At 37.4% G+C, this 16,138-nt stretch overlaps 1 long non-coding RNA gene across 1 annotated transcript; it reads right to left on the minus strand.

Annotated features, from left to right (window-relative positions):
* Positions 1 to 3,917: 3,917 nt before the first annotated feature.
* On the minus strand, positions 3,918 to 15,864 carry LOC148185211 (uncharacterized). Its single transcript, XR_015773456.1, has 3 exons — positions 15,672 to 15,864; positions 9,557 to 9,630; positions 3,918 to 5,737 (listed from the first exon to the last, which is right to left on the minus strand). It is a non-coding gene; the product is annotated as an uncharacterized LOC148185211 (long non-coding RNA).
* Positions 15,865 to 16,138: the final 274 nt, after the last annotated feature.

Consider the following 16,138-nt stretch of genomic DNA (forward strand, 5'->3'; position numbering starts at 1 on the left):
GCAGATGACGAAATTCATGACTCAGGCTACTAAGATTACCATGTTCCAAATTATACTACTTGCATTTCTTTTATTTATTGCTTTGCAGCTAGTATATTTTGTAGTTATCATCAATTAAACGACAGTCATAAACCAAACTTTTTAAAGATAAAAAATTAATCGTGATGTTGAGCCAAAAAGCAAATAAAAATGTCAAAAGATTAACTTTATAAATGCCCTGAGGTATTAAGATATTAACACAACTTGCCAGCCTGTCAGCACACTCTGGACTAGGAAATTTTCAATACACTGAGTATTCAATAAAACAGATTAGCATTTTGGCTCACCTAACAGCAATAACAGGTTGTTTCTTGACACTGTGCTCTTGCAAGGGACCGAAACTGTAACTTCTGTTAGAGTTAGAAGCAGCAGGAGCTAATCCTACCACTTGTGTTTGGAAGAGTGTATGGGTGGTAGGTACAGGCGCTATCAAGTACGCCTCAGATGAACTACTTAGAGCAAGTTCCTGTGCATATTTATTAAGCTTCCTAGCAAAACCTGTCTTTTTTAAGAGACACTTTCACAGAAACAAAAATACCCAGGAAGGAAAAAGAGGCATTCAAAAACCAAGTCATTGGTATCCAGTATCTCCCCAAATTCCTCACATCATTTCTGTCTGCAGCTAGTAGGAACAGACTATAAATAAGAGTGAGATTTTTGATCCTATATTTGAAGAATAGCTCTTCCCTAGTAAAACAGTGGGAAAATCTGCAGTACACGTGCAGACATGGCTGGAAGTTTATAATTAAGTTGTAGGGGAAAAGGCAAATCACTGTAAAGTATCCAAATGTTCAGCCTCACAGTTTATGCACATTAGCAGTCACGTTACTTGCAAATGGCACCATGAAATAAATAACAATGTCTCCAAGAGAACACTAGCACCAAACCATTCTGTCTACAGTAGCAACATTCTAAGGGGCAACATAAGGAATATGGAAATACAAAGTCTGTCGAGTCATAGTGACTGAACTAGAAAGCCACAACAGCAAAAGATATCTCAAGAATGTAGCAGCTTTGAAGTTATGTCACTGTAATACAATAAAGTCAGGCTCTGATTAACAAAGTTAATTTTAAAAAAGTATTAGGAAAACGGTATTAGTGAAAACATATTGTTGTCCATCCAGAACAACTTTGAAACATTTCTTTCTTTCATGTGATATGATGGAAACTGTGGTCTTAACTGTGCTTGCCAGTCAGAACCAGCCCTCGAGGAGGGCTTAGCTTTGCTTTTGTAGAATCACCATTTTGAAAATTATCTTAAATTATAAGGAAAAAAAGTTGCTGTGGGACAGAGTTGCATATCCCAACAGCAGATTTCAACTTTAAACAAAGTTCTATGAGAAAAAAAAAAAGTTTTTAAAATAGCACCACTTCTACTTCCATCAGCCTTTACCTGCATCTCCTCATCTAGAGGCTTTTTCTTTGAACCCAGCTTTCATCACAGTAGTTGGACCAAACCATCTTCCCTCTACTTGCTGCAAAATAATTCTCACAGTTTCTCTCCTGAGGGAGATGAAATCAATCCTGGAAACTGAAAGGCTTGCACACAAAGAAATCCTCCGAGCTGTGCTGGCTATACAGATTCACTCTGCATGTGACTTTTACGCTGCACAAGGCTTCTTGTGTGTTTATTCAGGGTTTCAGCTGGTAGGACTTGCACAGCTTGCAATTTACCACAGTTCATGCAAACACAGCATAAAAATTTGAAGTGTGTTAATTATCATTTAAAAATCCTTCTACAGAGCTTCAAGACACTGGAAACTGTCTACTAGATACATAACTCTTATTCTCCTTGAAGAATTGTCCTTGTGTCTACTCTACTGCTGCTTTGGCAGGGCAATAACTTAACCTGCTCCAGGGTACATCAGGCAACATTATTAAAAACTTGCATTTCACAGATCTTCAGGTTCTGGTAACACCACAAAAGACTGTCTTTGAGAGCAACAGAGAAACTTTATTGCCAGAGTAGTGAGAGAACAGAAGAAAAGTTCTCAAGAATTTGGATAGAAAGTAAAGCTGCAGCAGCGCATGGGGGCTCAGTAAGTGATGGAGAAGAGGCTGTAGGTGTTCCCTCAGCTCTTGCAGCTAACTGCATGCACTCAAGGCTGTAACATGCACTTTTACAGCGCAGGCATTGTAGGCCACATTTGGGAGAAAAACCCAAGGCATACCTGATAAGGGCAAAACCTGCTGCTGAGGCATCCGAAGGAATATCATCTTGCATCTCAAAGCCCCAAGGTCCTCATTCATCATCTTTGACTTCAAACAAGGACTGTTTCTCCAGAGCTGACACATCCGTCAGTATCCACTGTAACAATGCCAGGTGGTGCAGCTCTTGGCTTTGCTGAAACACTGGGCTATGGGGTTGGAAAAGGAGGTCAGAAAGAAGCCAGAGGGCTGCTAAGATGACAGATTAAACTCACAATACCATATTCAGAATACCAGAAACTTCTGGTCCACACTGAGACTGCCAAGATGAGACAGAACAGATCTGGTCTGCTTGACCATGTTACCAGTTGGTAAGGTTGCAGGAAAGTTCAGCAGCTGAAAGTTCGCAAGAGAAGAAAGGCATGTCAGAGAGTTTTGGCAAGCTTCCCCATCTCTGCAGTACAGGAAGTGGAAGGGGGTCTCTCCCACAGGCCTCAGGCAGCTAAATAGCTACTGGCAACACATGAGGTGACAAATACAAACCAACATCACATCTTCACACAGCAGAGCAGTTCTTTTTTCTCTCCACCTGTTGGTAACCTAACTTACAGCATTAACACAGATGTTAAACGTACATAACATACTAAAATATATTTACAAAAAGTCCAATTCAGCATTTTAACTCGGGCTTCTATGTGGTGTGGTCTTGATGTATTGCACTCCCTGAACCTAAAACTGCCAAAACCCGACTCCAACTCTTGATCCCGTGTGCCATCACCACTTGCGGTAACAGCAGATTCAGGACAATCTGAAAATTGTTTATCTAGCCATGGTGTGTCTGCTGTGAAAAACACACAGTCCAAGACAACTGCTGCAGGAACTATGGCACGACACAGTATCCTAGAGCCTGTCAGCACACACCCAGAAATCTGAGGAAAGTTTTCACCAGTTTTAAATTATGTGAATGAAGATCAGGCTCTCAAACATTCATCACAGTCTAGAAAGCCATCAACTTGCAAGCTATCAAACTCCTGATTTGAAATCAGGATAAATTCATGTCAGTTTCTTTGCAAATTGGGGAAATTAAGTGACTGCAGATGAAATCAATCTTTGCCCATTTAGGGGGAGCTGTTGAGGGAGTTACCTATGAAGGAATAAAATTTAACCTATAACCTGCAGGCTATACATACTTGCAGGAAAAAACTGTTAAAATACCAGTGAGTGTTAGTTAGAAGGACTCTTAACTAGCAGAAATCTAATTTTGAAGTACAAGATACCCACCCCAACCCTTCTCAAAACTACACAGGCATGTGTATTAAATACTGGTGAAGTGAGCAGCAAACCACTTGGAAAGATGTAGCAGTGTTATTATGGATGTTAAGGTAGGCACGAAGAATAAAAGGAGCAGAAGAGCAGGAGTCTCCAGAGCTGACCAGAGCTGAAGCTGAAAGAGATGTCTCAAACCACACAGCAGGCAGTCCATTACCATAGATTAGTACTCAGCTTTGGCAGGAGAGCTGTGCAACACGACCCTGATCCAACCTATTTTCTTAAGGCCTCTGGCAAATAAGAAAGGAAAAAGAAATCCAGAGCTACAAAATTACCATAGAAAATGTCAGCATAGAAACAAACAGAACTGCTGACACTAAAACTTTAATCAACGTTTAATTCAAATAGAAAAGGCTGATACATAACAAAAGGTTTCCAAATACTTACAACTAGTGAAGGAATTTTGAATAATCTGCAATTTATTTTTCTTTCATCAAGCATACATGAAGACTTCTGGCTTCAGAAAACCAAGGAGGTTAAAAATTTGAGGATTTAAGTACACTTTAGTTTGCATGGACACCGGATCAGGAAAACCAGGCAAATATTTATTCTAACATTTGCTACACAGCACAATACAAACAATCAGGTTAGTCTAACCTCTCTTCTGTGTTTAACATTCATTGAAATTAGAATTCTGATAGTGAAATTATTAAAATTTTAGTTAATAATGAAAGAGTGCAATCAGTATTTTGAAAACATTCCACAAAACTTATTAAATGTTTATATTCATTGATGAGGCATTATTCTTCTGCAGTTTCTGTAATGAAAATATTTATCACATTAACCAAAAATTCTACATAAAAATACTTTTTATGTCATAAAAATACTTTTTATATTTTACTGTCTTTGGTTATGTACACTTCACAGAAATCAAAAAATCAGCAAATTATAATGAAAAGAGGATGAGCATCTTACATGCTATTCCACATTAAAAAAAATCTAATTTTGGTTTAAGGACAGAAAACCAAGAATAATATCAAACATGAGCCTGCCAAGGGTATCTTCTATCCACTGTTGACTATATTATTGTACCTAAGGGTTCCCCAATTTCCCTGGTGCTGCTGCATGCCTATTACATACTGCATTTTGACATTCTTCATCCAACAACAAGCAGCTTCAGTAACTCTTCTGCAAGATAGCAGTCTGCTGTCTGACAACAGCGCTGTCCAAGAGCAACACCCAGAGGCTAAACATACTGCTACAGCAACACTGCACACCGACCTGCTCCTCTCTGAGAAGAAAGGAAACCTTCATAAACAACAATTTCCTGTAAAGATAAAGAGCTGACAGAACTTTTTCAATAGAAATATCAACAGCCAAGTGTTGCAGGCAAACAAGCCCATTCATGAAAATCACACCCTCATAGCCACTGCAGGAAAAAAAACCATTTTGCAAAGGTGTGTAGAGAATATTTTGGTTGTCAGCAGCACAGCAAAGGAGCAACTGGAAGAATGGCTGCTCTCTAAAAGGTCAATTGCGTTTTTCAAAGGCAAAAAGAAAAGAGGAAGGGTGCTCACCATTTCTTTTACCAGTTTTCAGAGCAGCATACTGGGGTCTTGACTTAAATCCTGACGGCAGTTACTGTAGAAACAACTGGTCTATGCAATAAAAATAAATCTTCAGCAAAAAAGTAATGCCCTAGTACATCTTTAAGAGGAATATGTTATTTGGATTTAGAGCATGAAGAAGGATAGAAAACTCAATTAAAAACCAACTCCTAAAACCTCATCTTAAAGATCTCTGGCATCTAACAAGACTGGTCTCTCTAAATTTAAAGCCTACATATGACTAAAAGAAAAAGGCTGACAAACCAAGAAAATAATCATTAAAATCACACTTATAACACCAAATACTTAATTAGATAAAAAGAAAACACAGTGAAGACTGTAGAATTTCAAAAAAATGAGTGCACCTACCAAATACTTTTCTATACTTTGATATTTCAGATCAGGTCAATGATTTCAAAACAGAAGTCTCAAATACCGGATGGTAAAGTCTTCATCTGTTGAGAAGGATTTGCTCCATTCTCCTTGGTTGGTCACTTTTTTTTTCACTTTGTTGTCTCAGAATTTTGTTTTTTATGCAGCTCATACTCTTCACCTCGTTGCAGTGAAACTGGAATCACATCAATTGTGAGGAAGCAATCGTTCCTCAGCACCTGCTCAGGCATCAGTCTGCTACAGCAGAACAAATTCAGGAGAAGAGATTTAACTTTATCATCCTGCAAACAGAGGGAGAAGGATTTCATCAGGAAGCAAAACAAACTTGATTACAAATAACAACCAAGCATTTGATGAATACATCTTTTAAATTCTTAGGGCCTAAAGCCTTCAAAAGATGTAGTACCATAGCATTCCCAATGGACAGCAACACTCAGCATCACAGTGCTCATTAGCAACAAAATTTAAGCAAATGTTCAGCACCAGGTCTGTCAACCCAGTGCCAGCCAGAAGAATGTGAGGTTTTGAAATTTTGAAATATGAATTCACCAAACTACTAGAAATTACACAAATACCCAAGTTGGTTTTTCTACTGAGAACAAATGAAACAGGTTCCTTCTATAACTTTATCTTTTAACTTTTGTCATATTGTTTTATCTCTCTACAGGAGCAAATGGGGAGAAAAACACAAAGTAATGGACTCTTAATCAATCAACAGCAGCTATTTTGCTATTAAACCATCACTTACACTTAGGCTCTTTGGGTTTATCAGAAGGGATTACATTCCTAAACACTTAGCACATTAACAGCACTAGATTCCATACATAAAACATAAATCCTCAGCTCTATACAGATGCATGAACATCAGCTGTTGAGGAGGAGCAGCACACACTGGATTTGGGTAAGGGGACTATAAGAAAGACAATCTCAAATGCTGATCTAGAAATCTAGATTACCAAAACTCAACAGGCACAGAATTTTTACACAGGAAGTCTTGCTTGTTCACACACTCCAAGGCAAGAACTCCTCTGACCTGGGTCAATATTAACAGCAAAATACAAGATAACTGTACATCTCTTACCTATCCTTATTTCACCCAGAGAGAAGGATATGGGATGTAAGGGATTGTACACAAGTAGTCAAAAACTTGAAGACAGAAAACAAGCCATTTCCAACTCTTTCACTTATTACCAGAGTGACTCCAGAGAATTAGTCACTTCCCAAGTAACCTGAAATCTGGGTTAAAAGATGAGATCTGAAGGCTGTGGATCTTGCAGGCATAACAGATTGTTCAATATTTATAAAACATTTTAAATACTCAGAGGAAAATCCCTAGAAAAGAGGATCCAAACACACGCAAAGAAATGCAGGAGCGAACCATGACTACACTCTTAAAAGTAAAGTGAAGAAAATCTGAGCATTTGAAGAGCTTGAAAAGCTTTGTACTTGCTTATTTGCATTTCAAGATACTGTCAAATGTCCGTCAACAACAAATATCCCCTTCTCAAAGGAAACTGAAAATTGATTCTACAAGGAATACGGCTGTAGAACAACATTTCATTGTGTTTACTCCATTTCATTGTGTTTGATCTTACTTGGTTTTTTATTTTTTTTTAATACATAAAACTGGATGTTGAAACATACTGAACATTGAATCTTGGTATGGCTAAATGAGTGGCAGCAAGATCTTACTGCTAAACATTGCTCTGGCTACAGATTTACCTAACATTAATATTCCTGTTTTGAAGCCTTACATTGTTTTCCTGTGGCAATTTTACATTTGCTGAAAACAACAAAAATCTTACTAGTTACAAGTGTGCAATTCCTCTGATTTGCTTTGATTGAGATTGAGATGGAAGGGAAATTACCAGTCTGTCAGGAGCCTGCAGATGGGCATGGAGATTAATTCAGAATAAGCTGATTATAGATAAAGCACTTTAAAGCAAAATAGATTTTCCCCAAGAACTGGGACGAGGATTAACAGCCAGAGGTCTAAAAGACTCCCCAAGAAACAGCTGAAAGATATTTATTAGTATTACAGTTCTTAGTAAAACTCTCATCTGTATTTCTGTGCTCTGCAAGCAGCACAGATTGCTTTCTGGTGAACTCAAGTGCTTGGGGCACAGGCGTGCACACACATCCAGAATGAATCTTTAACCACCGCCAGCAGCACTGTGCTGATTAGGATTGCATCACCTTACAAAGTCAAAATCAAATATTTCTTTTCATCAGGTAAAAAAAAATGTCAAAGAAATTTGCTCTTATTAATAGCTTTAAATATTTTAATCCCTGCTAAAAACAATACCAGCTAAATTCATTAATGATTCGTGAGGTAAGAGCAGCTCCTTCCACTTCAGAAGGTACCTGTGACAGAAGAACACAGAAGTATAATTCCCTGAAACTGGCCATTAAAATTTTGATTTGTGTACTTCAGACCTTATTTATAGAACATTATCATGGCAGAAATTTTATGAAAAGCAGAAGTGAAGCAACCAGCTTTAATGTTCCAAGCAATCTTTTCTACATCCTTGAAGTAAATGTTTTCCTTTCCATGAGAAAAATTTAGAGGGTTTTAGTATCTAAGGATTATTATGAGCAATCCTGAATGCTGCTCTGGGCAGATGGTTCTGTACAAGTTTTGTGAAATATGTTTAAAGCCCCCTAGCTGGCCCTAATGTTCAGTCATGAAATACTGAATCTTCTTTCCTATAGTATTGTGTTTCATGAGATTAATTTAATTTTTAATAAAAAATCCATCAATTATAATGAGCAATAAGATATACTCTTTACAGGATAACCTCCCTGCTCAAACGCTGCATGTTTTATTCTTCTGTTTTCCATGGTAGTGTCCCATTGGAAATAATTTTGCAGAAGGATTTGTTAGACAGTCCTATGCATTATCAGTAGTGCTTTCACCATTGCAGAAAATAGTCAAAGTGAAGTTATTGAAAGACATACTGTAGAGAAAGTATGTAATAAAACAAGATTATTTACTGTACTGTATAAGTGATATGCAGTGATACATAAGCTACCCTGCCGGAACACTGCAGCCACTACAGCTGTGTTGGCCTGGTACTGGATCGTGGCATTTCCTTAACCTAAACACAGCAAACAAGATACATCGAGCTCATAATGAATACAATTGTAATTTAACTCTATGCTTAAACAATCATCTCTTTAAAGCTGGCAAAAAAATACACAAGTATAGCTAAGAAAGAGGAATTTTTTTATTTGGTCTTAACTCCTGGCCAGAAGATTGAAAGATTTTAGAAAATAGTTGCATGAGAAAATGAACCTGAGGAAAGACAAGCAGTCAGGTAAAGAATGCCCAGATATGAGTCTATAAAATAATGTGCTAATGATTAGCATCCAAGAGAAAGGTAAATTAGTGAAGATGGACTTCAAAGTTGGAAAACCAAATTGTGAAGCATGAAGGTGCACAGATCTGCTTCTTATTCTCAGTCACTAGGACCCTGGGCAAGGACAAGCTTCAAAAAAGGGTCTGCAAATAGAGTTCAAGGAGACACCAGTTGCTGTCATAAGGCAGGCAAAGAATAACAGTTGAGAGTAGAAAGAATGAAAACATTGACAACAATTTGTATCATGCAGGGTTCACTTACACGTGTAGGTTAGTTTCAGAGTCATAGGAAAACTTGCTGCACAAAAAAGAAACTTAAAGAATAAAGGGCACAGTACATTTTTTCAACTGCATTTACATTATTAAAATTTAATTTGGCTGGTTTAATAATGCTCAAACACGGTGCAGTCATTGTGTAGTAAGACAGATGAAAAAAGCCAACCTCCTGACTTCAGAAAAAAAAATAGGTTTCTAATACAAATACCTCCTTTGAGGCTGAATCTCCATGGCTTATTCTCCAAGTCTACAACACAGTATCATTCAATTATAAGTTGTTCCTTCTGAGATCTGAGTTAAATATTAAGAAAACTCTGGGGCTTTCTACCTTCTCAATTTATATTCGTGCAGGCTATCCAGAATTACGCAAATAGTCAATTAAGGACATTTTTTTCATCCCAGCACTTCAAATGAAATATTTCTTTTTAAAATCCACCCAACTACCTCTATATAAGAACAGCCTTACCTTCCTCATCTGACAATTGGCTTACCACGACGACATCTACCTCATGTGTTTCATCTTCTTTTTATGCCAGATTCCTAGTTTTGAATGCAAAGTTGAAAATGAAAAGATATATAACACATAACACTGGTGGGTTTCCCCCTTTAGTTTAACAAAACCAAACATCAGTCAAGGCAATTCACCAGGTTCCAAATGAAAATGGATTGATATGAAAAATGGCAAGGAAAGATTTTTTTCTAATTTTACAGTAGGGTAAAACAGGCAAGGGGCTCAAGTTTCCCTTACACAGAAACAAAAGGAAAAAAAAAAGTAATGCCAGAAGAAACTCTAAGAAGTCAAAAGAAATAGACTTTTAAAAATATGACTGAAAGTCCCTGTCCAAGTTGTATGTTAAAGAAATGCTGAGGCGTAAGCACACTGACAAATGTGAATTTTGGACTCATAAACCAAGTAAAATCCCCCCAGTCTTCACTATTGCCTGGAAGTGTGCATGAGTACAGCATTTTTCAGACACTGCCTGCAGATTAAGCTGAAAATGCCTCAGTCCTGAGAGATTACATAGAGAGCAAAAGGTGTTTGGTCAGTGCTGGGCTCTTGGGACACAGATCAGCAGAGAATTCGAAAAATCACTGTCTCCATTTTTGAAGTGACACTGCTATGAAATGAGGGAGAACACAATTTCAGATGCCCAACATGAAACTGGCAACTTCTGAACACAATACTAAGAATTTTCCATCAAATGATCAATGCAACACCAAGTCTGAGCTGAACATTAGTTAGGTGTGGAGCAATCTGAAATTCACCTGGCAAACCTGGATGAAGTCCCCAAATGCTTATCTTGCTGCACCCCAGCTATTCTCTTCAAGAAGAATCAGTCATTTGTAAAAATGTGTTCCTTTTGGGTTTTAGTGGGTTTTTTTTCTGTTGTTTTGTTTGGAGGGTTTTTTTTGGGGGTATTTTGGGGTGTTTTTTCTGGTTTTTTGTTTGTTTGTTTTTGTTGGGTTTTTTTGTTTTGTTTTGTTATGGGGGGTTGGGGTTTTTTTGTTTTTTTTTGTTTGAAGGGGTTTCTTTGTTTCTTTGTTTTGTTCTTTTGATGTTGTTGGGTTTTTTTTACATTTTCTTTTGTCCTCGTTTCTTTGTGAAAAACCCTCTAGAACAAAGCAAGATCTAAATAACGGTAGCAAAAGTGTTCTAACTACATCCTACCATGTTAATAATTTATAAACATCTATGATATCAAGCTACACTTTTTACAATCTATTTCATCACTCATTCATCCAAATAGAAAAATTACTTGATTTTAAGCAATTGCTCTCTAAATGGGGAATAAAACAAAATGAAGAGTGACTTTTATATGAATCATCTTCACCTTCTCAGCACAGGTAACCAATGGTGGTTACCCATCAACTTCCAATTCACATCTCTGTTAGGAATTGTTCTTAAAATGCAGCAGCACAGGAGACTTCACTGAAGCCATCCCTGTGGAGATGATGGAAGTGCCAGTATTTCCCACAAAGACCCATCCATATTCCTGAAGCTCATGCAAAATCACTGTATGGGAACATGAGCACTAGCTTGTGGCTTTTCAAATTTGGGAGCTTTACCGAGCTGAGGAGGCAGCAATACAGTGCCAGAAGACAACAAGGAGGTGGAGGCGATGCTGACACACCACCTAATGCAGGAAAGTAAACTGCTTTCTCCTTCCTGGCATACCATACACTAAGAAACTATTAAAGCTCATAAGGTGGAAAAGAATACAAACTGCAAAATGTCTCAAATTTAAAAAAAAAAAAAATTACAAATACAAAAATACATTCTGTTACATTCTGCAAATACAGCACTGTTTTGAAGAATTTAGTTCTGCCAGGTTGCCTATTTTTCCTTCTCTGCTTTCCTGCTTTTTCCCTATTACTAATTGCTTCCCCCCTTCTGGTTTACAACATATTTTGGGACCATCAACTGTCAAAATAAAAGCCAGGCCCTGAGTTTCTACCCCCTTCCTTGATGGCAACCAGCACCAGCTGTGGCTGGACTGGAGGAGACAAGTTTGCAGATTGGCAGGAGCCCTTGGTAACAGACCAGTTGCCAGCTCCATCTTTTTGTGAGCAGGCAGAAAGAAGGAGCACTGAGTGGTACTGACACCCTTAGAGAGAAAGCACAAACCTGATCCAGGCTGTGTGACCCACGGGTGAGACTTCCCTGTGCTGTCACATGAGCTGCTCATTCCAGCACAGCCAACACCTGCAAGTCTTCCTCAGCTCTTGTACTTTTCACAATTACACTATCTGTACCTCGAATGACTTTTCAGAAAACTCAGCTGTCAACAGGCAGTACAATTCCCTGTCTATGACAGTTGGAATTGATTTTTATGTTAAGTGAAAGAGAAGTTTTTTATGTCATTTCAAAATCACTGTAATCATCGGACTGCATTAGGAATAGCAAAGTCTGTGTATAATGCTCATTCTGCTATTATTCCAAGCAACAGTAGTCTACTACTTCCATATAACAGTTCTTGAGTTAAATGTATTCTCAAATGCATATTTTACTCAGTCTCCTTCCTGGAAACCCAAGAGAACCTCTGAAAACCTAATCACTGAGAAAGGTGCTCCCTTTATTTATGAGACAAGCCAAATGTTCTAGCCTTTTGCCTACTTGTTTCCTAAGACAAAAAACTTCTTTTTTTTTTAAATTATTTTAATTAGCCAGTCACATATAAAAGTAACAGCAATGTCATTAATCCACTAGCAACACCAGGTTCCGTAATTCATTCACTTTTTTCTCCAGTAGGCAGGCATTTTCTTCATGTCACCTCATTACTCAAGAATCCTTTTCCCAATAGCTTTCCTTAGTGCATCTCATTTTAAATCCCTCTTGAGAGCTTTCTGCCCCTTTACAATGCTCAGAGGTAAATGTGCAGGTTCTTTTTTTCCTTAAGCACATCATTAGAATAATTAATAAACAATAAACCAACAGCAGTGAAGCTGAAGTAGTATTCAGCTTCTTTAAAGCTCTCTGAGGGATAGTGGGGAACCCTGAAAACTGGAACAGATGTTGGCTTCTGTCACCAAGGAGAAGATACACACGTTATCAACAAAGTTAAAAGTAACCAGCACAGTAGAAAGAATTGGGCAAAGCTGCTCGTGCTGTGGACAGCACCTGTCACCAGAGGGAATTAGTTAACAGCACATGTCATGGCTGGAGACTGAAACAAAAAAGTACATGTACTTTTTTCACTTGATGGTTGGTTAGTGGAGCTTTTTTGTTTTTTAAACCATTCAAGCTCAGTCTCAGGGGCCTGTAAAACTTTCATATTTAAAGGCAAAATTGAATTCAGAAAACACAAACTGTTCTACATAGTTACCTCTTATTTGGAATAGACAAAATTAATGTTTCTTAACCCATCCGAACAACAACAGACAAACTTCCAACGCTATAAAATTTGTTCTTATCAAACAGCTTCCACTTTAACTGGACCTTTAAGCTTTTCACAGTTTTCTTAACAGATAATAAGTAGTGAATAACATGACTTCTGTTCAACAATTCCTCTGCCTGTTTTTTTGAACTAGGAGGAGAAGAAAAAAAATCAGAAATTGTTAAATCTTCCTATTTTAATGCTTTATTCAAATGAGTTAAAGAAACAGCCTGGAGCCTATTTGAATTCAGCTTTTCAAGGTCCTTCCCCACAGAAGATGATTTCTATTGTGTTTCATTTTAATTACATTAAGAATCTTCTGAAGAACCAACATTCTCCTTAAAGCTCAATCCCCTTAAGCTACGTATTACTGATTTGTCACAAATCTAGAGATTCCAGCTTCCAATGTTTTACTTTTTAAGAAAGTATCTTTGAATTTAAATGTATGAAATGAAGCATTGACTAAGGCAATGTACCACTGGGATTCTGAAGCTTTAACCCAACCAACCTGTCATCACCAATATACTCCCAGAATTTTCTTCTAAAAAGATGAAGGGACATTTATCAAAAAGAAATTGTATCAGAAAAGGTTAGAAATTAATAAGGCATAAGCTCATCCCAAAACTGGCCAAGTATCTATTTTGCATGACAGTGAATACACTTTGCTCCTGGTGAACTTTATATATAGATTTATTGTAAGTACTCATAGTTACTTCCTTCTGTGCTTCATCATGCATCCTGGGCTAGAGTGAGGGAGTAAAGATTGAGAGTCATTCATTCCTCATTTATGCACACCAACCTTTAAGATGTGAAACCTTGACTGAGAAATTCCATTGTTAATAAAAAAATTGTTTTATCAGATTTTTCTCTCTCTTCTTATAGAGATTCAAAAAGGGAAGTTAGCAAGTCCAAGAGTTCATCCAAGAGTTTCAACAAAATAAAACTGCCTGGTACTTCTATGCAGAAGTCATGAAGAAATTTCATATTCCACGTGCTACTAAAGAGGTTTTTTTAAGGCTAGCACAGTTAAATATACATGGAATAGTAAAGCACACAGGCAGTGAGAGTCACTGGCTCTATCTAAAGCACAGTCACAAGCTAAACTCCTGGGTTTTTGTTAGTATGATGCTACATCAAAGGATGGATGCGCTATTGACTGAAATGGCCACTCTCTGGCACAGCAGGGACTCATTGCAAAGACAATGCAAGTACCTCAGAGTGAGCAAAAGAGAATGCAGGAAATGCTTATTGGAAAATGCAAATAACTGAGAAAAAGACTAACACCAGCACAGAAAAAGAGTATTGGTAAGGCAAGAACACTTGCCCCATGCAAAACGAAAGTGATGAAAAACTATTAATCTCTTCAGACTGGAAAGAGTAAATTTACACATACACATGGATCCAGAGAGGCAACCCCATTATTTCAAACAGAATTTTCACCTGTATTTTCAGCACACGCACAAAAACTCAGTAAAGCTCAAAGAAAGCTTCTCAGGATGTAGAGAGGGAAGATCCAGTTTTCCCAATATTTTTTGGTTAAGCCAACTCAAGAATTTCATCCCCACTGCAAACCACTTCCTCTGAATCTGAAGATGTTTATAGCATCAGGTTACAATACTTCAAAGAGCAGATAGGAAAAAAACCCCAAACTTACCCAAGCAACGAGCCTTGCAATTGAAAATAAGAAGTTAGCAATCAGCAAAAACAAGTAAGAAATGCAAAGAGTTAGACCTACTGGAAATATAATCAGGATTCGTGTCAGATCTCACCTCACACTTGAGTAATATAACAATTTCTAGAACTAACAGCTTTGAGATTCACCAGGCAAAAATAAAGTTAATTATTCCCTTGATTGAGTTTTATTTTCCTAATCTCATTTTGCATTTTATCAAAACATGGAACAGTAGAAGAATCAAAATCCCTCTCCTACTGAGTTTCATGTTAAAAATCAACACGTGCTGCCCACACAGCAGTACACAAGATTTCAATTCCTATATGGTACTGCCTGAGATGAAGACACATCCTGGGATCTATTTCATAGTTTATCAAGCGTGGCATGAGGTTAAAGATTTTACCAGAAAACCATAAGTATTTTCATAAAAATCAGAAATAATTTCAATATATAAATTGCAGAAAGGGACAGAAAAAAGTCAGTAAGATCAGCTTATAATTATAATTAGTATTGTTTAGTAAAATTTTGTTGCTCATATCTGCAAAAGAAGAGATATTACATTGGCAGCCAGAACTAAAATAGAAATATGGTCCTGTATTTAACAGGAAAGATACACAGTCATAAGAGAAACCTGCAAACTCCACCTTGTTCATTTACCTATCAAACTTGTGTATTCCACTAAATATTGTGAAAATGTTTTATTGTCTTAAGCTTAAAGGAACGAAAAAAAATAAAACCTTGAAAAGTGAGTTCAAACACTGCTGCCCCCAAAAGCCTGGAGATATGTACTGGAAAGGAGTCATACAAGCTCTGAAATTTTCCATGTCTGTCACTGACACAAATCTATACATTTCCTATGGTATAGATTCTCATAGATGCTGCAGTAGATGAATTTGGATTCAGAAAAAGAGGGAGAGGAGAATGTATTTAAAATACAGACAAGGGAAACACTTCAAAGAAGCATTTCCTCTACACAATTGCTCACCCTTTTTTAAAGGAGGTAGAAGTTAAATTGCAATAGAAAAACTGCATACCAAAAGTTGAAGTGACATAGAAGGATAAATGAAAATTTCTTCCTTTATCTACCAACTTGTGCTCTACCAATCCCATACCAAATTTCTGTACATTTCCTGTACCTACGAAGCTTTTGCAGAAGAGTTCAGATTTGAAATAGGTAAACCAAAGTTGTTACTACGCTAACAAACTTTAGCCACGCTTCTACATGCAGAGTACCACTCTGAATTGCAATTACAGAAAACCACCTGCATTTTTGTTTGCCCCCTCTAATAACCAACATGATTATAAACAGCTGTAAGTAATTATATTCATTAACATTACACTCTCCATGGCATGCACCAAGTCTAAACTGCTGCATCTGGCTACAGTAAATGCTCTGGGTACAATGAAATGCAAGAGCAGAAAACTTACTCCCTGTGAGAGGGCACAACCCTTGTGATTATGTCCAACTCACACAGGCAGGGAGGTTGTGCTGACACAAACA

Source organism: Pseudopodoces humilis, chromosome 1 (genome assembly GCF_049639895.1).
Source record: "Pseudopodoces humilis isolate 2021_Gansu_Grassland_sample_001 chromosome 1, ASM4963989v1, whole genome shotgun sequence".
Taxonomy (NCBI): domain Eukaryota; kingdom Metazoa; phylum Chordata; class Aves; order Passeriformes; family Paridae; genus Pseudopodoces; species Pseudopodoces humilis.